We start from the raw sequence: 22,499 nt of genomic DNA, 5'->3' as shown, positions 1-22,499 counted from the left end.
GGAGATCAGCAGTTACAGAAATACTCAAACCAGCCCGTCTGGCACCAACAATCATGCCACAATCCAAATCACTGAGATCACATTTTTTCCCCAGTCTAATGGTTGATGTGAACATTAACTGAAGCTCCTGACCCGTATCTGCATAATTTTATGCACTGCACTGCTGCCACATGATTGGCTGATTTGATAATCGCATGGATGATTGTTGGTAATAAGGGGACATTCTGAAATTCATGTTATTCAACTTTTTACACAAATTGTTATGCTAATAACCGTTTGCATTCAAAAGCAAACTTCTGGATTTATTTCCTTTTAAATAACTTTTTCTATTAAGCGTAAATATAAAAATTTTAATCAATGACTTCAAACTTGTAAATGCATCATTGACATAAAAGATGACCCTTGCTTATCTACATATATCCAGGGAACCAGCCATTACAGTTTGAGATTTATTAATTTAATTTTCTTTAAACAACATTTAAAGAAATGGTTCACCCAAAAATAAGAATTCCCTCATGTCATTCCAAACCCATATGACTTTCTTTATTCTGCGAACCACAAAAGGAGATATTTTAATGAATATCGCAGTCCCTCATTTCAATTCAAAGGCAGTGGATAGTGCCTCAAATTAAAGCTTTAATTTTGGGTTGTTTCTCACCAAAACCTATCATATGCCTTTAGAAGACTTGAAATATGACACACAAGTTACATGGACTACCTTTATGACACTTTTTGGTGTTTAACCTCGTGCGACCCCATGCACGTGTGTGGACGTTGTTTTTTTGGCTTCTCAGTTGAGAAGACTCTGTGCTGTCAGTAAAGGGTTAAACTTTCGATGTACAGAGTCATGTGACAAAACAACATGGTACCATTAACAGCAGAGTTTGTTTTTGGGAGAAACTGCAACAAAACTACATCTGGTACAAAACCTAATTAAGTTTTTACATCGAAACCTGTTTGAGTAGAAAGATAGAGTCTATAGTTTCTTCCAATATGCCATTTGTAAAATTTGAGCGATTTATCGAGAAATGCCACACTGATAAACACAATGTACACTAATGTGTACTTTAGCGCATTTTTTCCTTAGAAATCCTATATTTACTGTGCATTATCACATTGAGAAACAATGGAAACAGTGTTGCTTTCAGAGGCTTTTTATGGAGTTAGGATGAAAATAAGGTGCATTTCGAACTGTTCTGTGACCATTGCAGACAGACAGTACACTGGAGGCTGTCATTCATTAAATAGGGAGCAAGGGAGCATCCTATAGCTCTCTATGCAGCTAAGTGCATTCAATCCATTCAATCCAAACTTCCTATCAAAAGTTCAGTTTCAGGCTGCAGATGATGTTTGGACCATTCAACATGTCTGGCAGCCATGGGACAATGGTAATCAGTACATAGATTCAGAATTTTATAATTCTACATTTTTATTTTAACATGGTTGGCAGTGATTGGATGATGCTGGCCATTACTTTGAATCATAATTAATTATGCTAATATCTGATGTCTGTAACGTCTCAAAATCATGAATAACCAACACTCCTGGAAACATAATAAACAATTTAATAAAACAATCTGACTTTCTATAGCATGGCATTATTTAAAATTTCACAACTTAGTCCTGCTTTCCAAATATGTTGCCATCAATTTTTAGGAAAACGATTGGCAGTCAGTCACGCTCGGATCTCAGGAGGCTGAAGTGAGGCACTATATATACTGCCACTGTATTGAGAAGACGGCCTGAGATATTCATTTAAATGTTTCCTTTTGTGTTCTGCATAAGAAAGTAAGTCATGTGGGTTTAGAATGACATGAGGGTGAGTTATTTTTGGGTGAATTATTCCTTTCAACCAATTGTAGAAATATGTTCAAGGTGCTTTCATACAAAATTTCATCAAAAATGTATGAAAATGAACTATAACTACAATATTGTAATACTCTAATGAGCATCTCTAGGGTCACAAATGGTGATGCTAATAAATGTTAGGTGGATAAAAATGTCTTCATTTTTTAATTATCAGCATTGAAGATGCTGCCTTCCTTATGATGGGTCTGGTATGCCGTTGTCTTGGTAAGGAGGGCCACCTGAATTTTCAGGGATTAGCTGTTGTCAAGGGTGAGCCAGGCAGACCTGCTCTCCACAGCAACCATGAAATTAGATGTGAAATACAAGGCTTTAGGTAGCCTTGACGACCACAAACAACAGCTGAGGCTTTAAGGGGCTTCCAATGGCGCGATGCCTTTCCTCAGAGCGCTTAAATGTCTCCTTTTCACCATGAACCCTCTTCCATTTCTTTGTTATGACAGATGAGTAGCCCGGTGGTCTTCTTCATGCCAACCTACCTTTAATCCATCAAGTCATCTCTCTAATTCATCACCTTGTCAGCTGAAAGGCTGTCTCTTTTTCTTCCCACCCGTGATCAAAGTTCTATATACTTCATCTCTTTTCTTTTCTTTTTTTTCTTTTGTCATATGTCAGCTTAGTGATGATAACCAATAAGAAGTAAGTAAGACTATGCATGAGATCCAAGGTCTAAAATGCCTGGAGAAAGCTTCATAAACATTCCCATTTATCTCAATGACAGTTGCTTGGCTGGTGCAGGAATCCCTGGAAGTATGATTGGAAATATGCCATCTTTGCTTATGGGCACTCAGTTCTGGGCAAGGAAGTTTTTGAGCCAGTAGTGTCAGTCTTTACACAGTTACTGGTTCATGTGGGATAGATAAACGTGGATTGTTTGCTTATTTACAGAAAAATTTATACTGCTTTCTTCCTCACAAGTGTTGTATCATTGCATTTCAAAGCTCATACAGTACATATTGTTCCCATATACTTTATTTAGTGGTGTAGGTTTTACACTATATTAACATCAAGGTCTCCCCCAATCTACTCCTATGATATTGAACACCAGATTTGGCAGCAAATAGCATGCAAATAGAGTTTGTTTGAGGAGGATTTCATGTTGTTTCTATGGTTACCTATGAGGTTCCTTGTAGGACATCTCATTAAGTTCGTTGCAACCCTCTGTCTCTCACACTAGCTATTAACAGATTTGATCAGTATGTACAGCTTGATCTTAAACTATTTAAAGGGACAGGAGACTTAATACCAACACAATTTTTATGTTTTTGGTCCATCCCACAACAAATTTGGCTTTGATTAAATTTAAACACTAAAATGAATGGAAATGCTATAAATCGGTTGCTACAATTAATTTCAGTTCAGTGGCACAAGTTCTTCACAAACTGCAATATGGGTCCTGATTAAAGATTTTCAGATGAAGCTTTTCTGCGAGGATTCGTGGTATAATGGATGAGATGATAAAGACAGAAAACTTGCCTGCCAAAGTCTAACATGAGACTAACATGTCTGCCAAATATTACCACCCCAGACACGACAGTCTGGGGAAAACTTTTTGGACTATTTGGATCCAAAGCAAGTAAGACAAAATTGAGAAAGTGAGTTTCACATTGTAGCTTTAAATAAAAATTTGAAAACAGATTTCAACACCAAGTGGGCCTCATTCATGAAACACAAGCAGAACGAATTACTGTGTAAATTGTTAATAAAACCATTCTTAATGTATGTTTTCACATTTATGCCACCAGGGGCATCATGCATTATTTTTTTTGAGTGGCCATGAGTCATAGTCCTGGGGTTGTGAAGCATATGTAAAGCATCTTTGGAACAATATTTATTGTGAAATAAATATTTTCCTGATAATACTTGCTTTTAGCTTTAGAACAATATGACTATAAAAGCCAAATATGTAATTTTCTCATAATACAGTTTAAATCAGAAGTTCACATACACCTTAGCCAAATACATTTAAAATCTGTTTTTCACAATTCCTGACATTTAATTGTATAAAACATTTCCTGTCTCAGGTCAGTTAGGATCACTACTTTATTTTAAGAATGTGAAATGCGTGACTCCAGTCAGGCTTCCTAAGCAACCAATTGGCCCAGTTGCTAGGGTGGGTAGAGTCACATTGGGGTAACCCCCTCGTGGTGACTATAACGTGGTTCTCGCTCTCGGTGGGGCATGTGGTGAGATGTGCGTGGATGCCGCGGAGAATAGCGTGAAGCCTCCACATGCGCTACGTCTCCGTGGTAATGCGCTCAACAAGCCACGTTATAAGATGCGCAGATTGACTGTCTCAGATGGGGAGGCAACTGAGATTCGTCCTCCGCCACCCGGATTGAGGTGAATCACTATGCCACCACGAGGACCTAGAGTGCATTGGGAGTTGGGCATACCAAATTAGGGAGAAAAAGGGAGGAAAAAAATATGAATGTGAGATGTCTGAATAATAATTTATTTCAGCATTTATTTCTTTCATCACATTCCCAGTGGGTCAGAAGTTTACATGCATTTTGTTAGTATTTGGTAGCATTGCCTCTATATTGTTTAACTTGGGTCAAATGTTTTGGGTAGCCTTCCACAAGCTTCTCACAATAAGTTGCTGGAATTTTGGCTCATTCCTCCAGACAGAGCTGGTGTAACTGAGTCAGATTCGTAGGCCTCCTTGCTCGCACACGCTTTTTCAGTTCTGCCCACAAATCTTCTATCAGATTAAGGGCTTTGTGATGGCCACTCAGATACCTTGACTTTGTTGTCCTTAAGCCATTTTGCCACAACTTTGGAGGTATGCTTGGGGCCATTGTCCATTTGGAAGACCCATTTGTGACCGAGCTTTAACTTCCTAGCTGATGTCTTGATATGTTTCTTCAATATATCCACATAATTGTCCTTCCTCATGATGCCATCTATTTTGTGAAGTGCACCAGTCCCTCCTGCAGCAAAGCACCCCCACAACATGATGCTGCCACCCCCATGCTTCACAGTTGGGATGGGGTTCTTCGGCTTGCTCACCCTTTTTCCTCCAAAAATAATGATGGTCATTATGGCCAAACAGTAAAATTTTTGTTTCATTAGACCAGAGGACATTTCTCCAAAAAGTCAGATCTTTGTCTCCATGTGCACTTGCAAACTGTAGTCTGGCTTTTTTATGGTGGTTTTGGAGCAGTGGCTTCTTCCTTGCTGAGCAGCCATTTAGGTGATGTCGATATAGGACTCATTTTACTGTGGATTTAGATACTTGTCTACATGTTTCCTCCAGCATCTTCACAAGTTTCTTGGCTGTTGTTCTGGGACTGATTTGCACTTTTTGCACCAAACTACATTAATCTCTAGGAGACAGAATGCATCTCCTTCCTGAGCGGTATGATGGCTGCGTGGTCCCATGGTGTTTATACTTGCATACTATTGTTTGTACAGATGAATGTGGTACCTTCAGGCATTTGGAAATTGCTCCTAAGGATGAACAAGACTTGTGGTTTTTTTGTTCAATTTTTTTTTTCTGAGGTCTTTGCTGATTTCTGCTGATTTTCCCATGATGTCACGCAAAGAGGCACTGAGTTCGAAGGTAGGCCTTAAAATACATCCACAGGTACACCTGCAATTCAGTACACCTCCTATCAGAAGCTAACTGGCTAATTGTCTAAAGGCTTGACATCATTTTCTGGAATTTTCCAAGCTGCTTAAAGGCACATAACTTAGTGTATATAAACTTCTGACCCATTGGAGTTGTGATATAGTCAATTAAAAGTGAAACAATCTGTCTGTAAACAATTGTAGGCAAAATTACTTATGTCATGCACAAAGTAGATGTCCTAAACGACTTGCCAAAACTATACACTGCATGTCCAATTATTAGGCAAGTGAGTATTCTGATCTTATCATTATTTCCATGCACATTTTCCAACTCCAAACCATATACACTTGAATGCTTATTGGATTCAATAATTTTCATGTGGTATGTATTTGTGTAATGAGGGAGGGTGTGGCGAAATTGACTAACACCTTATATCAAGGTGTGCATAATTATTAGGCAGCTTCATTACCTCAGGTAAAATGGGCCAAAAAAGAGATTTAACTGACACTGAAAAGTCAAATATTGTAAAATGCCTTTCAGATGGATGCAACACTCCTGAAACAGCTAAACTATTGAGGCGTGACCACCAGACAATCAAAGGTTTTGTTGCGAATAGTCAACTGGGGCACAAAAAACGCATGGAGAAGAAAAGGCGCAAAAGACTTGAGAAGAATTAAACGTGAAGCTACCAGGAACCCATTATCCTCCAATGCTACCATATTCCAGAACTGCAACCTACCTGGAGTGTACACAACCCACTTTTTGCACACAGTTATACTGTAAATGGGCCTTTATATTTTAGGGAGGGGGTCATTTACAAAAGAGATTATGTTATTTAGGGGTCCTTGGCATCAAAAGTTGGAAAACCCCTGCCCAAGGAGATAAAACATCTCTAAAGAAAAAAAAGAGCACTATTGTTATTTGGGTGTACTACTGAAATTGTGCATCTATTTAGACTCAAAATGTACCTGAGAAAATAGATACACTGGTGGCCAAAAGTTTGGAATAATGTACAGATTTTGCTGTTTTGGAAGGAAATTGGTACTTTAATTTACCAAAGTTGCATTCAGCTGATCACAAAGTATAGTCAGGACATTACTGATGTGAAAAACAGCATCATCACTATATGAAAAAAGTCATTTTTGATCAAATCTAGATTTAGGCCCCATTTCCAGCAGCCATCACTGCAACACCTTATCCTTGAGTAATCATGATAAATTGCTAATTTGGTACTAGAGAATCACTTGCCATTATATCAAACACAGTTGAAAGCTATTTGGTTCGTTAAATGAAGCTTAACATTGTCTTTGTGTTTGTTTTTGAGTTGCCACAGTATGCAATAGACTGGCATGTCTTAAGGTCAATATTAGGTCAAAAATGGCACAAAAGAAACCGCTTTCTCTAGAAACTCATCAGTCAATCATTGTTTTGAGGAATGAAGGCTATACAATGCTTGAAATTGCCAAAAAACTGAAAATTTCATTCAAAGGTGTCCACTACAGTCTTCAAAGACAAAGGACAACTGGCTCTAACAAGGACAGAAAGAGTTGTGGAAGGCCAGATGTACAACTAAACAAGAGGATAAGTACATCAGAGTCTCTAGTTTGAGAAATAGACGCCTCACATGTCCTCAGCTGACAGCTTCATTGAATTCTACCTGCTCAACACCAGTTTCATGTACAACAGTAAAGAGAATACTCAGGGGTGCAGACCTTATGGGAAGAATTGCAAAGAAAAAGCCACTTTTGAAACAGAAAACAAAAAGAAAAGGTTAGAGTGGGCAAAGAAACACAGACATTGGACAACAGATAATTGGAAAAGAGTGTTATGGATCTTAACCTCATTGAGCTTTTGTGGGATCAGCTAGACTGTAAGGTGCGTGAGAAGTGCCCGGCAAGACAGCCACATCTATGGCAATTGCTACAGGAAGTGTGGGGTGAAATGTCACCTGAGAATCTGAATAAATTGACACCTAGAATGCCAAGGATCTGCAAAGCTGTCATTGTTGCACATGGAGGATTTTTTGATGAGAAATCTTTGTAGTTTATGAAGTTCTGAATTTTTTTTTCAAATTGTAATTGTAATTTTTCACGTTATTAATGTCCTGACTATACACTGTGATCAGTTGAACGGCACTTTGGTGAATAAAAGTACCAATTTCTTTCCATAAGAGCAAAATCTGTACATTATTACAAACTTTTGGCCGCCAGTATACACTACCGTTCAACAGTTTAGGGTCACTTACTCATTCTTTATTTTTTTTCCCACATTTTAGAATAATAGTAAAGTCATCACAACTATGGAATATTAGAAATGGAAATATGGGAATTATGTTGTGACTAAAATAATCCAAAATAAATCCAAACTATGTTATATTTTAGCATCTTCAATGTGGCCAACCTTTGCCTAGATTTTGCAGAAATGTACTCTTGGCATTTTCACAACTAATTTCTTGAGGTATTACCCTGGGATGCTTTTTAAACAGTATTGAAGGAGTTCCCATCTATATGCTGGGCACTTAGTGGCTGCTTTTCTTAATTATTCGGTCTAAGTCATCCATTTAAAAAAAAAAATGTTTTAAATAAAATTTTAGTTTTGTAATTAAATATATTAATATGTTGGCACAATTATATTTTTGACTACAAAACTAATTTCAAACATTTAAGCATACGCCTTCAGATCAAAAGGTTTTTAAGATCATGAGAAACTTTTCAGGCAAGTGACCCCAAACTTTTGAACGGTAGTGTATGTGTAGCTTAAATGTAGATTATGTGTTATGTGTAGCTCAGTATGTGTTTGACAGCCGGTTGTGTCTCATTTCAGTGTGAAAGTAATACATTTATGTAGTAATGAATGTTTTGAAAATTTGACACTATCTGGGCATTTTGTAGATCCATTTGTGAGATATATGTGCTGGGTCTCTAAAGACCCATGCATTTAAGTGTTAATATAAGTTTAAATAGTTTAGTGGTACAGTTTTCATTTAGTGTGCAAGATGACCTGTGTTCAAATTCTGACCTAAAATATAATTTCCTTGGAAACAAACAAGCAAAACTGCATCTGAATTTGACAGCCAGTAATCATCTATCATGCATCATTATTGTGTGAAATAGAGCAGCTTTGACATTTTGTGTTACACGGGGGAAAAAAACAATAGTCATGAAAGGGTTTTGAGCAACATAAGGGGGATAAGTTTTAAAGAGTTTTTGAACCATGCCTTTAGGGCAAATTATTGGACTCACCAAAATTAGACATGTGAATGGGTGATTTCTGATTTTTAAAAAAAAAAATTTTATGAATAATTGTGCATCTTAATTATCGAAGTTTTTTTTTTCTTCTGAAAGTTCCATTCAAAAGCAACCCAGCTCAAAAGTCCCCCTCAATCTGAATAGGCATGACAGATCTGATTTACACAGACATTCGTTCAGCTTGCTGGCTTCTCTTTGAGTCTGTCACTTTTCTACAAGCCTTAATGTGAGACAGATGTCATTGTTTTGGATCCTTGCACAATGCTGTAACTTTTTACCCTAGTTATTCAATTTAAGAGAAGTTTATTAACATCTCCATGGAAGAGTCTGTTGTTGTTGTTGTTTCACACATTAGAAAAAAATAGTTTTCTAGCACAAACATCAAAGATTATTTTAGATGTACACTACCATTCTAAAGTTTGGACACAGTTGAATAAATGTGTTTCTCATGAACTTAATATTTTTTTGATGTAAAGACTTATAGGCTTTAATGCTTGTAACTAGTTTTGTTGACAGATAAACTGCCCACTGACAAACCTAAAAATTTACGGCACCCTAGCAACCACCCCGTAGACTTTCATTCAAAATGGCTCAGAAATAAATCTTCAGAACAGAATGTCATAGAGACTTGCAGATTGACTCTTTTCAGTCAGGTTATTAAGCAGCCAGCAAGAATCACTCTGGTTACTGGCTAGCCATGCCCTAGCAACCATTTAGAGCACCCTAGCAACCAAACCCCATTGACTTCCATTCAGAATGGCTCTGAGCGATATCTTCGGATCAGAATGTCATAAAGACTAGTGTTGGCTTGTTTGATTCAGGATAGCAAGCAGCCTTGTTAGTATCATCCTGGCAACTACCTAGCAACCAGTTGAGCTCACCCTAGCAAACAAGTAGCAAAACACATATCTCTGGACCAGAACATCGTAGAGACTTCCGGGGTGTCTCGTTTGACTCAGGGTAGCAATGAGCCTTTTGAGTATCACCCTGGTAACTGCCTTGCAACCAGATGGTGTTACCCTAGCACCAAGTAGCAAAACACATATCTCTGCACCAGAACATTGTAGAGACTTCCGGGTTGGCTCGTTTGACTTAGGCTAGCAAGGAGCCTTTTGAGTATCACCCTGGTAACTGCCTAACAATCAGATGGGGTCACCCTAGCAACAAAATTTCAACACACACATCTCTGCACCAGAATGTTGTACAGAAATGCGGGTGGGCACAATTTACTCAAGATAGAGAGTCTCCCATTTATTGTTACACTGACAACTGCCTAGCAACCAGATGGAACACCCTAGCAACTGTGTAACAATGCCAAGATCTCTGCACCAGAACATTCTACAGTAGTGGGGGTGGCCTCTTTCAGCTTGGGGCAGTTGGTGGGAATATTGTGGTGATATTGTGGTGACCACTCACATTTTCTTTAGAAAATGTACCCTATCTAGTTTTATTTGTTATATTAAAGTTTATGTCATGTGTATTTTGTTGGTTCATGTTTTTCATGTCTTTTATTTTGAAATTCTAGTTCCTGTTTCATGTCATGTGGTTCCCTTGTCATGTGATTTCATGTTTCCCTCCATGTTCATGTGTCTTGATTTCATTGGTTTATTGTCTTGTTATCTTGTTTAGAGTTCTTTATGTTAATTGGTTATCCTTGTCATGTGTTCTCTCATGTTCATGTATTTAACCCTCATGTTTTCCATTGTCCATTGTCAGGTATTGTTTGTATATAACTTTGGTTGAGAGTTCAAGTCTATATCAAGTCTAGTTTATGTTAAGTCAAGTTTATGTCAAGTCAAGTTCATGTTTATGTTTCATTCATGTTTGTAGTTAGGGTTTTTGGATTACACGTTTGAATAAATTTGCACTTGGGTTCTTTACTCCATCATCTTCGTCTGCATTGTCATTGCCTGCACTAGCCATCGTTACAGTTTATTTGTCTATGGAAGAAAGTACAGGTACCATCCCACCTGTAGATAGCCAACAACAGTACAGCGCAGAACAAAAGGTCATGCACTGTTTTACCTGATGAGAGAAAATGTGTTGCATTACGCTAAAATCTTCTAACCAAGTCTTCCAGTGTATCTGAGTGGCATTCTCACAAGAGCAACAACAAACCCCAAGTTGAGGTCGCTTAAAGGCGTGTGTTCAATTAATCTGAGTGACAGTGTCTCTTCTGTGTTGCTTGAACTCATGTTGCAGTTTTCTTAGGGCTGAGGAGATTGGAGCTTGTGCAGCAAATGTCAGTGAACATTGTAATCACTTCTTCGCATGTCCATGTCTTCATTATATCTCTAAAGAATATGGCATGGAGTGAATTCTTCACTTTAATTGCCATATTATTTTTGTATAGTGTAAGAAGAACACTCTTTGGTTGTCTTCATACATTATATTTTATCCTTCTGTGTTTTACAGAAGTTTCAATAAGAATATATTTTAACATTATAGAGACAGTTCAAACAAATAAAGGTATTTAGCAAAATGTCCAAGTTGCTCTTTTCCATACAATGAAAATTAACCAGTGGCTGCCAAGCTCCAAAACAGACAAAGAATACCATAAAACTATCAAATTTAACTTGTTAATTTCTTAACACCTTAAAAGAATTAACACAATTAATGCAGTATCTTTTTTTTTCTCCTCCTGAAAATTAAATAATGTTTTCCCCACTAGGGCTGAAATGATTATTTGATGTTATCGTCAACATCGACAATAAAAAATTGTTGACAAACTTTTAGTTGTCAAACAGTCGTTTGATCTCATTTAATGTAACTTGAGATCACATTAAACTCTAATGATGACACACGAGAGCAGCACTGCAGCTCGTGCTTGACTGAGGAGAGGAAGAATTACACAGCTCACAGTCCAGATGCACTCTAAACTTTCCAAACACCTTCAGGTGATGTAGATCGCAAAGTATGAGGGAATTATAATGCAAAAATACAAAATAAGTAAATACAGAAGCAGTCTCATTGTGGAATAAGTGGAGCAGGAGCTGCCGTTCCACTGAAGCAAAACTTGTGTGTCGAGTGTCTTTAAAGGAAACACCCCGGTGTTACATCTTTAATGCAGTTATATTTAATGCATCCGGTAACAGTACATGAATAATCATGAATTAATGCCTGAATTAATAGTTACTTCTGCATAAATTAATGATGAGTTAAGGAATGGACTAATCAGGAACTAATGAAGAGCTAACATTAACTACAACATGAGTCATATGAATTCATGCATTAATAACGGTCACCTTAATTACATGTTAGTACATGTTTGATAGTTAATGCTTTAATTAACATTAATAAACTAAATCAAAGAAATAATGTGAAGTACTTCAACCTTGAATTAAATGTGCATAATTTAATATGGACATAATAATAAATATATATAACTTTTGATGTCTTCAGTTTCATCACAAACATCACTGGATGACGCAGGATTATTCTGCATAATTTACTTGGATCATCCTTATTAAATGTTGAACATAAAGGAATAGTTCTCCCATCATTAACTTACCCTCATGCCATTCCAGATGTGTATGACTTTATTTCGTCTGCAGAACACAAATGAAGATTTTTAGAAGAATATCTCAGCTCTGTAGGCCCATACAATGCAGGATGCAAATGAATAGGGACCAAATTTAAGTTCCAAAAAGCACATAAAACAGCATAAAAATAATCTGTATGACTCCAGTGGTTTAATACATTTGTTCTCAACCCTGTTACTGGAGGACCCCCAGCACTGCACATTTTGTATATCTCCCTTTTCTGACACACCCAATTCAGGTCATGGAGTCTCCACTAACGAGCTGATAAGTTGAATCTGGTGTGTTTGATTAAGGAGATTTCCAAAATGTGTAGTGTTGGGGAGCCTCCAGGAACAGGGTTGAGAACCACTGGTTTAATACATGTCTTCTGAAATGATGCAGTTGGTTTTGGGTGAGAATAAACTAAAATGTAACTCATTTTTCACTGTACATCTTGCCATTGCATTCTCTAGGCACAATCATGATTTCAAGCTCGGTTACACTTTCTATTGCTTGACACATGCGCAGAGTGCTAGATGGTGCAAGAAAGTGTAATCGAGTTTGAAATCATGATGGCCAAGGAAATGTATTGTGAAAAAGGAGTTATATTTTGGTCTGATCTCACCACAAAGCAATTGGACAACTTCAGAAGACATGGATTAATCCACTGGAGTCGTATGGATTACTTTTCTGCTGCATTTATGTGCTTTTTGGAGCTTCAAAGTTATGGTCACCATTCACCAATAACTGGACCTAAAGAGCTGAGATATTCTTCTAAAAATATTTGTTTGTGTTCTGCAGAAGAAAAGAGAGTCATACATATCTGGAATTGCATGAGGGTGAGTAAATGATAAGAGAAGTTTCAGTTTTGGGTGAACTTTTTCTTTGATTGCCACCAATAATTATTCTTAATAATAATAATAATTGATCTCAACTCGTTCTGTGTGATTCTCCATTCCTTTCCCTTCATACTCACCCTACCACTGTGGGTCCTCCCATTAAATTTTTCCGCATCTCAGCTTTTACATCATGACAAACCAAATTATGCTAAACAATATGTGATTTAATTGGGATGAATACTAGTGTAGTACATGTGTAGTTGATAGTAAGTTTATAATGATGTGCCCCACCAAGTAAAGTCATGACATGATGATGCATTAACAAATCATCTGTTGATTATAGTTCATGGGTAGTTAATAATGATGTGCCCCACCAAGTAAAGTCATGACGTCATGATGATACATTAACAAGTCATCTGATGATTATAGTTCATGGGTAATTAAAAATGAGTTAATAATGATGTGCCCCACCAAGTAAAGTCATGACATGATGAAACATTAACAAATAATTTAATACACATGCACCAGTGAAATAAAGAACAATATTTTTTTTAAAGATCTGCTTATTTGAAAATACAAATCCACCAGCATATATGACATTAAAAAAGCACAACATTGTAAGGGAAAACACCTGTAATGAGCAAAAAAAAAAAAAAAAAAAAAAAAAAAAACAATACTGAAATACCTGTCAATCTTCCACCAAGATGCTTTAAATTAACTAAATTTCTTTTAAAACATATACTAACTCAAGAGAAATCCAAACATACCTGTTAAGACATATAAGACACTTATAAATTATTTTAAATATGTGTTTTGTCTCTCATATCTCCTGATATCAAATCGGAAATGCTAGAAATGCTAATGTTAGCACTTAATACGTTCAAATAACAAAATTAATTCAAATACTTCACATAATGTTGTCAAAATAGATATTATGAACACTCTGACTTCAATCCTTAATTCAGTACAACAAAACAAGCAATAATTTTAGATTAAAAATGTCAGCATTACCACAGGAAATAGTGGCAATCAGCCAGCCAACTGGCTTTTTATTTGAGTAGTGATGAAACTCACAAAGAAACCATGAAAAATATTGAGAAATATATATATATATAACAAAAACAAATATTGATCCAGCAACATAAAGACAACCTTCCTATTTCTGTGTGGATGATAAGTGAATTGAGTGGTATGTTGATTATGAAATTAAAGGGACGGAGAATTACATAAAATGGGTTGAGATCAAATTATTGGTGATCATTATTGTTGTTTTTCAAATTATTCAATGATGTTTGTGGCAAAACTGCAGACAGCTAAATGCATAAAATATTTAAATTATGACAACATTAAATATGCATGTTAAATTTGAGGTTGAAATACTTCACATTATTTCTTATAATGATTTAGTTTATTCCCTAATTGTAATTAATGCATTAACAATCAAACATGTACTAACATGTAATTAAGGTGGCTGTTATTAATGCATGAATTCATATGAGTAATGTTGTAGTTAATGTTAGCTCTTCATTAGTTCCTGATTAGTCCATTCCTTAACTCATTATTAATTTATGTGGAAGTAAGCATTAAGTCATGATTATTCATGTACTGTTATTATAAAGTGTTACCACTGTTGGGCCTCATGTATTCAGATAGAAGACAAAGGCAGGCCTAACACAGTTGTAAAAACCTAACTCAAGCCCCCACATTCCAAGTTGTAAATCTTACTGATAAACATCATGCCAAAATCAAACAAAGGGAGTCCAGAACAGACTACAAATCCCATGAAGCCTTGCTTACTAAAGGATCGAACTCTCAACTCCTATTGGATGAGGCACACAACAGAACGCACCTCAAACCATGACATCATCAGGAGTTGAAATACCTCTGAAATGCTTTCGGGATTTGCTTCCAGCAACTTTGCTTGCAGTGTGTGGACGCAGTTCAACGCTGCTCTCATGTGCAACCTCGTGGCACAAGGAAGTAACGTCCGACTTGAAACTGTAGCCATACAATCTCCATCTCGCTGGATGAGTTGAGATTACTCTGTGTTCAACCAAACACTCTAACGGATCCAAAGGAGACCGCCGAGCAATTCGCATCTTCATCCGTTTGCCTACAGAAGTGAAGAGATTAAAGATTTCTCTTCCATCTTCAATCAAGTCGACATTTCTGAGTTCTCCGCCAGCCCGCTGAGAATCAACAGCTGTACCACCCGCCGACAGAGCGAGGAAACGGCCTCCCGTCATCACCCGAGCCTCAAGGAACCGGGTCAGAGTTAAAGGACGGAGGAAAACACATTCTACCTGTGTCCTCATGCGATTCAAGTAAGAGGTTTACGTCTGGGCAGAGATAGAATATTATAGTGTGTTATTCTTGTGTTTCAAGGTTTTTTTTTGCTTGTACAGTTTACAGACCACCATGTCCGCTCATTATTAATACTCAGGGTATTAATTATCACGAATTTGTTTTGCTGTATTGTGGTCTAACCAAATTGGACTGTTGTGCAATTTCGCCATCGCGGGTGAGACAGCAACTGAGTTCATCCATTAAAGAGTCAAATAACGCAGGACTGTTTACGAGCCGTCCACCGCGTCTCTGAGCGATGAACTAACCGCTGCTTTCTCTCCCACGATCGCGAAATCGGCTTTAGGGCCGTCACTTCTTTCTCTCGTACTAACCACACGCACACATACACGCACATGATCCCTCACAAACATTCTGACACACATTTTTGGCTCGTAGATAGCTTAAATGCTAAAGCCCAGCTTTGTCCCTAAGCTATCGTACAAGCGGATACACGCGGTAACTGGCAGACACCATCTCCGCCCCCATTCGTGGTCATATTCTCTGGCCGGAAGTCTCGCGTGACATACTCTCCACGAGAGTCGCGTCCGCCATTTTGTGCGTGTCCCTCCTTACACACACACACACACACACACAGACACACACACACACTGTCACACACACACACCTTATGTGTTATAGGATTATTTTTATTTCCATATCTAATCATATCACTGTTTAGTTTGTAGTTGTAAGTCGGAAGTTTATTGACTGCATTGTATTAATTATTAATTGATATTACTGCATAAATAAACTTTGTTTATATTACAAAGAGAAGTGTTTTGGTTTGTTTTGCATACGCCTGTGTCATGCTGATGGAATGTCAGTGCTCGGATTCAAACCTTCATTCATTGTTTTTTTCCCGAAAATCGATATTCTTTGGATGTCGATTTTCCTAAGAAAACAATCTAATATTGAGACTGTTTTACTATTTGGTTATTAGTCCCTGATTCCAGGGTGGTGCCCCGTCAATGTTAATCCTTATTAATATTCTATTGATTTTTGATAATTATCTTTGATGGTTGTTGAATTTGAATGATCAATAAGCTAGTGTTAATTTTAATGAATGTTTCATCGATGTTAACAATTAACGATTATCTTTGATAATTGTTGATTTTAAAGGATTAAAAAAGCTAACTGTAACGTATGCTGGAACTGCTGACAATGATGACGATGATGAAGACGTGAAGATGAAGAACCCAAGTGCAATTTATTTTCAAACGTGAACACCAATAACCCTGACTACAAAACAAAACATGAACATGGATTAAACTAGACTTGACTTGACTAACACATACCATCACATACAATACTCGACCAATGGACAATGCAAACATGAGGGCTTAAATACAAGACATGGGAGAACATAAACCAATGAACAAACAGAACTGATAACAAGATAATTAAACAATAAACCAATGAAAACATGACACATGAACATGGAGGGAAAACAGAAATCACATGACTAGGGAAACAGGAACACATGACATAAAACAGGAACTAGAATTTCAAAATAAAAGACATGAATCAACAGAATACACCTGACATATCCCCCCCACTAAGGGGTGGCTCCTGACACCCCAACACATAAACAAAACACGTAATACATGACATAATTCAAAGTTCTGTAGGGAGCGGTGGGGGGGGTGTCTTGAGGCGTGGGGCGTGGCGAGAAAGGGCGAGGGGCATGGGACCAGGGCAAAGTCCGTGGGAGGTGAAGCCATGAGAGGCTCGAGGGGCGGAGCCATGGAAGGTGGAGCCGTGAGAGGCTCGAGGGGCGGAGCCTTGGAACGTGGTGCCCGGAGAGTAGCCGAAGACTTGAAGGGCCAGGGTGGAGCCGATGGCAGGGAGGACCAAGGCGGTGCTAGAGGCTCGGAGAGCCAAAGCAGAGCCAGGTGACCGACAGACCAAGGAGGAGCCAGAGGGACGAGGGACCCCGGCACAGCCGACAGGCTGAAGGACTGTAGTGGAGCCGAGGGAACGCCGAGCTGAGGCAATGTCGAGGGACCAACAGGCCAAAGCGAAGTCCAGGGCTCAGAGGGTCCAGGCGGGATTGGAGGGCTGAAAGTTCCCCTTGCCTGCTCAGGAGAACTAAAGGTGGGTATAAGGGTGGGAACCATCTCCAGGTCCCACTGCTCAGGTGTGGCTGTGACGGGGCATGGAGCAGGCTGAGGCGTCGCTGTGACGGGGCATGGAGCAGGCTGAGGCGTCGCTGTGACGGGGCATGGAGCAGGCTGAGGCATCGCTGTGACGGGGCATGGAGCAGGCTGAGGCGTCGCTGTGACGGGGCATGGAGCAGGCTGAGGCGTCGCTGTGACGTGGCATGGAGCTGGCTGAGGCGTCGCTGTGACGTGGAACTCTGGCTCGGCGGCGGCCATGTCGTGGAACTCTGGCTCGGCGGCGGCCATGTCGTGGAACTCAGGATCCGCCTCCCCCACAGTGAACGGGGAACCGATGAATCGAAGGGCGAGGTCGATATATTGAGCCAGGCTGAGGGAACTGCGATCGCCAGGCATCAAAAAAGAAATGGACTCATTTAGTCCAAATCTAAAACAAACTTGAGGGCAACCTCATTAAAGTCTACCTGGCTGGCTAGACCACAGAATTCCTCAACATAGTCCTCCAGAGGACGATTCCCCTGACATAAGCGCAGAAGTAAAACTGCTGGGTCCATGGTGGGTCGAGTATTCTGTAACGTAGGCTGGAACTGCTGACAATGATGACGATGACGAAGACGTGAAGATGAAGAACCCAAGTGCAGTTTATTTTCAAACATGAACACCAATAACCCTGACTACAAAACATGAACATGGATTTGACTTTTGACTTGACTTCACTTGACTTGACATGGAGGGAAAACAGAAATCACATGACTAGGGAAACAGGAACACATGACATGAAACAGGAACTAGAATTTCAAAATAAAAGACATGAATCAACAGAATACACCTGACACTAACTTTGATTCTCATCAATGTTCTATTGATTTTAATAATTAATAATTATCTTTGATAATTATTAATTATTGCTAATAACCAAACTTGCTCCTGAACATAGCACACTACATTTACTGGAGCCCCATATGAGGTTTTAATGAGTTAGATTCAATTGATTAATTTAAATATTAATTAATAACTACAGAAATAATTATTAATTATTTCTGAGAGTAACACTGATCTAAACAACCAGTAAAGCCCTACACCATGCAATCTTTATTAAAGTTCAAAAAATAATATGGAAACAGATCATGTAAATAACTACAAACTCCGAAACTAGCATTTCTCTGTGCGGTCAGCGCCTCTTCTGAGTTGCGTGAATGTCCCGATCTAAGGGGGAGAGACTGAAACTGCATCTGGCTGATGCACACTCTGGCATGGGGATGCTTGTACCTTGAGCGGGCACGCTTGCTGCAGCTAAATTATAACGTGATGGATCGTGACTTATTGAATCATATGTCAGTGTGCATTTCTTGTAGTGAAGAAAATTGGCAATACGCAGCTTTATTAATAAGAGAGAGTTTGTTTTTTTGTGAGTTAAAGATGGATTGAAGTGAACAGAAAGGTGAGAGAGGGTAGGCTCCACCCCATTATACACTGCAACAAAATACGTTTTTGATTTGTTTTTGTTTTGGCTTGCTTTCCAATATAAATATCTAAAACTCCTTTAAAACAATGTACATTTTTCTTTAGCAGCTATACTGCAGAAGAAAAAAATGTTATCTGAGAATGTTGAATATAATATTTAAAATACAAATATTTTAAAATATCTAAAAATCCTTTAAAAAAGATGCATTCAACCGAGAAGCAGCATATAAGATATTTAGACATGCTTTTAGAGAATAGATCTTGAATATAAGTATATTTTGTCTTTACTGCACTCGCAGAAGTATTACCAAGTGAAAAAATAGACTTATACAGACTATATAGACTTTTGTACGTACTTATACAAAATACACTTATATTTAAGATTATCTTAAAGCAAGTCTAAATATATAATATGTAGCTTCTCAAGTAAATGTATCTTGTTTTAAGGATTTTTAGACAATTCTAAATGGAAAACAAGACAAAAACACTTGATAACAATAGGATTTTTTACAGTGAATTTCTTTACTGAATTAAACTTAATAAGAAGTATTTTTTCCCCTTTAATTCAGTGAATGTAATTTAGAGGTATTTTTAAAAGATGATTTTGTCCTCTTTATTATTAGTAAGCATGATTATTACAACCATTTAAGTGAAGGTACAAGCTTAATAGTCAGTTAAGGGCTAATGATTAATCGCCGAATAGTCGAATAATCGTTCTAATAATCGTTAGATTAATCAATTATCAAAATAATCATTAGTTGCAGCCCTATTCCCCACTTTCTGTGGCTAAAATTGGCATACACAAATTTCCAGGAGGTATACGCTTGATTCGACTGCACATCCTAGCGCAGAAACTGATTGAGTGGAGCAGTGCATGCTTATTCATTATGTGTGACACATGTGCCGGGCATAATAAACACAGGAGCGTATTTACTGTACAGAAAATGGAGACTTTAAAAGCAAAGTGGCGAGCCAGGTGTGGGAGAGATATTGGCAAGCTGCTGTGTCTCTTCTCGTTGCCTGAAAACCAGTCTGGTCTCATAGTGAAAATGGTACTCTATATACATTTTTGCAAAACTTGTTATACGTGTCTCCAGGTACAATTTCCTGCAGTTTCCAGGTGAAATAAACACTAGAGGCACTACAACAACTGTGTGTTTTATTCACTTTCACTCAAATAATGACTTAAATGGCTGATTATAACTTTATAAACACTTATTTTTCTCTCTGCTTCTCAGACCCTGCTATGCTATGATATCAAGACACTTTTACTCTAACACATCTTTTGAAAAATTATAAATTTTAACACTTGTATTACAGACCCACCTACATATATACACTTATTCCAATATTGGTAGCTTGCACGGTAGCGCACCTCATAAAGAGTTGGACTTTGGACTTGGAAGACTGAAGCTGACAGGTGACACGACACAGACATAGAAGCGACATGAATGCCGTGGTTGCTTCAGAAAATGTGCTTTTCATTTCGCTTCTGCATTTTAAAACACTATCGGTTAAGATTAGGTGTTGGTTAAAGGTAAGGATGTCTGTTTTGTTAAACTCTCATTTCTCTTTTTGGACACTATTGGTTACATTTAGGGTAAAGTTTTAGGTTAGGGTGGCACATTTAATTAAAACCTCCATCTTAAATTCACCTTAAAAGGTTAGTTCACCCAAATATGAAAATCCTCTCATGATTGACTCACCTTTAAGCCATCTCAGATGTGTATGACTTTCCTTCTTCAGCAGAACCGAAGTGAAGATTTTTAGAAGCACATTTCAGCTCTTTTTGTCCATACAATGCAAGATAAAGGGTGCCATTAGACTGCTGGCTATCTGACGGTCCAAAAGGCATATTTAGGCAGTGTCAGGAGTCGAGATGAGACGGGAGATGTAGGATCTAATTGCAAGCTTTAATGAAGATGATAAAAGTGAAACAAACAAACATGAACTCAAGGGAGACAGACTGTGGCATAACCCCCCCCCTTTAAGGGGCGACTCAAGGACTGGACTCAAGGATGGCGCCGAGTATGGATGCTGTGTTGCGAGCTCCGACACAACATTGCAGTTTTTTGTTTGTTTTGTTTACAGTTCTTATGTTTTTTGTCTTGGATGTTGTCTGCCTTATTGTCAATGGCAGACAAACATTTTTGGACATTGGTTCTGCAATTGCACACCGTAAACCAGATGCAGAAGGAAAAGGGGAAGGAGAGCCGGCGTTCTCATCAGAGTAAGATGTCGTGCAAATCGATCCCGCTACCCAGTATTTTACTGAAAAATGTTCAGTCTCTAGACAACAAGCTCTGCGAGCTGAGAACGTGGATCTCTTTCCAATGAGAGACGAGGGACTGCTGCATTATCTGCCTTACGGAAACTTGGATGTCTGCTGAGATTCCAGATTTATCCATCGAACCCACGGGGTTCTCCGTGCACTGAGCGGACAAAGCAAAAGACCTCTCACGTAAAAGCAGAGGTGGTGGTGTATGTTTTATGATCAACAAATCTTGGTGTGATCAGAGGAACGTACATTATATCAAGTCTTTCTGCTCTCCTGATCTGGAATTTCTTATGCTTCTGTGTCGACCATTCTGGCTACCGAGGGAATTCACAGCAGTCATTATCACAGCTGTGTACATCCTGTCACAAGCCGACACAGACCAGGCACTCAAGGAACTGAATGGGAGTATAAGTGAGCAGGAAACCGCGCACCCTGAGGCCGCGTTCATTGTGACTGGGGACTTTAACAAAGCCAATTCCAAATCAATCGCACCAAAGTACCACCAACACATCAGTTTCAACACACGAGGGGACCGGGTTTTGGACCATTGCCTCTCTCCCTTCTGGGATGGCTACAAATCCCTCCCCCGCCCACCATTTGGCGAATCGGACCACTCTTCCATTCTGCTTCTGCCCGCTTACAGGCAGAAACTGAAACAGGAAGCACCCACCCTCAGAACGATCCAGTGCTGGTCGGACCAATCAGATTCCACGCTACAAGACTGTTTTGATCACGTTGACTGGGAGATGTTCCAGTCCGCCCCTGATGACGACATTGAGATTTACGCTGATAGAGTAACATATTTCATCAGAAAGTGTGTGGAGGATGTTGTTCCGACCAAAACAATACGGATCTACCCCAAACAGAAGCCATGGATAAATAGCGATGTTCACGCGGCACTTGATGCGCGGACCTCCGCTTTTAATTCCGGGAACGCTAAGAAGCATAAACAAGCCAGTTATGCACTCCGCAAAACTATCAGAGCAGCCAAACGCCAGTACAGGGACAAGATTGAAGGACAGTTTAACACCACCAACTCTAGAAACATGTGGCAGAGAATTAATATCATCACAGACTTTAAAGGGAATAAAAACTCCGCCATGAACACCGCTGCCTCTCTCCCGGAGGAGTTTAATACTTTTTATGCTCGTTTCGAGGGAAATACACAGCCCTCATGGAGAGAGCTCTCACGGCCGAAGCTACAGAGGTTAGTTACAGAGGTCCATTTCTGTAGCGGATGTAACCC

The sequence above is a fragment of the Myxocyprinus asiaticus genome, chromosome 22, assembly GCF_019703515.2.
Source record: "Myxocyprinus asiaticus isolate MX2 ecotype Aquarium Trade chromosome 22, UBuf_Myxa_2, whole genome shotgun sequence".
NCBI classification, from domain to species: domain Eukaryota; kingdom Metazoa; phylum Chordata; class Actinopteri; order Cypriniformes; family Catostomidae; genus Myxocyprinus; species Myxocyprinus asiaticus.
This window is presented reverse-complemented; position numbering follows the sequence as displayed.